Raw genomic sequence first — 1,533 nt, 5'->3', positions numbered from 1 at the left:
TCTTTCTTAAGGGAGGGGTCGTAGAGAACTTTGTGAGGAATCTGGAAGGTCGGGAACAGGAGGTCCTGACCTGCATTGAAAGCCCGGATTGGTCTCCGCAGGTGGTTGCGGAGGTCATGGTGGAAAATTATTTCTGCAAGGTGATGGATTCCTTTACCAAGGCTGAATACAATTATTCCTTATTATGGGCCCCTGGCTTGCGACTGCAGGCCTGCCTGCTGGCAGCAAAAGACTTAATCGGGGAGGTAGAGTAAGAGGTCTTAGTGCCTCGATTCGAACTTGGTGATCTTGGCAAGAGGCTTAGCGCCTCAAGTTGAATATATTTGCTGAACTCTTTTTGATTGGTAAGAGGCACAGCGCCTCAATTTGTAACTGTTGTAAGAGGTTCAACATCTCATTTGTGTTTTTAAAAATAGAACAATGTTATCGGGAAGTAACAATCGGCGGGAGTTGGCTGCTTCCCCCACAAACCATTTTTGTTTTCGTTCCATCATCATCATTGCGTCTGTGTCCAACCCACAAGCTCCATCTGTATTATGTCTTTGTGGCAAATGTAATGAAATAAAGAAGTACTGTCTCGAAAGTTATGACAGCCTTTGAGAATGAGGGAAAAACCTCCTCGTCGAAACAAAATTCCGGAAGAAAACCAAAATTTTCAGATAGGAACTGTCGAACTCTTACGCGAATTGTTAGAATGGATCACAAAGGTACAGCTCCAAAAATTACAGCAGAGCTTAACGACCACCTCGAGAACCCAGTTTCCACAAAAAACCGTTCGCCGGGAGTTGCACAAAGCCGGATTTGACAGGAGGGCTGCAATCAGAAAACCACTACTTTCAAAACCACATATTGCAAAGCGTTTAGAGTGGAGTAAAAACTTACAGAATTGGTCCCTAGAGCAGTGGAAGAATGTTACATTCTTGGACGAGTCATTCTTTACCTTATTTCCGACCACCGGCCAAGTATACCTGTGGAGACAGCCAAAAGAAGCATTTGACCCAGACTGCCTTCTTCCAATTGTCAAACATGGAGGAGGATCTGTGATGATATGCGGGGCTTTATCTTAGAAATCCACCGGCCCAATGGTTTCCCTTCATGGCAGAATTAATAGTCAAGACTATTTAAGCATTTTATCTGATCAAATTCATCCTATGTTTGCGGAACTGTTTCCGGAGGGAAACACAATTTTTCAGCATGATAATGCACCAATTCACACAACTAACTTTGTTACTGAATAGCACGAGGAACATTCTAGTGAAGTTGAACATCTTATCTGGCCACCATAGTCCCCAGAGCTCAATGTTATTGAACATTTATGGTGCATTTTAGAAAAACAAGTAAGGAGTGGATATCCTCCACCATCATCACTACAAGAACTGGAGACTGTTTTAGCTGAAGAATGAACAAAAATTTCTTTGGAAATAATTCAAACTTTGTACGAGTCAATACCTCGTAGAATTCAAGGTGTAATTATTGCCAAAGGCGTTCCAACTCCATATTAAAATTAATTTGTTTGAAATTTTAAGGTGTTTC

The sequence above is a fragment of the Octopus bimaculoides genome, chromosome 4 (genome assembly GCF_001194135.2).
Source record: "Octopus bimaculoides isolate UCB-OBI-ISO-001 chromosome 4, ASM119413v2, whole genome shotgun sequence".
Taxonomy (NCBI): domain Eukaryota; kingdom Metazoa; phylum Mollusca; class Cephalopoda; order Octopoda; family Octopodidae; genus Octopus; species Octopus bimaculoides.
This window is presented reverse-complemented; position numbering follows the sequence as displayed.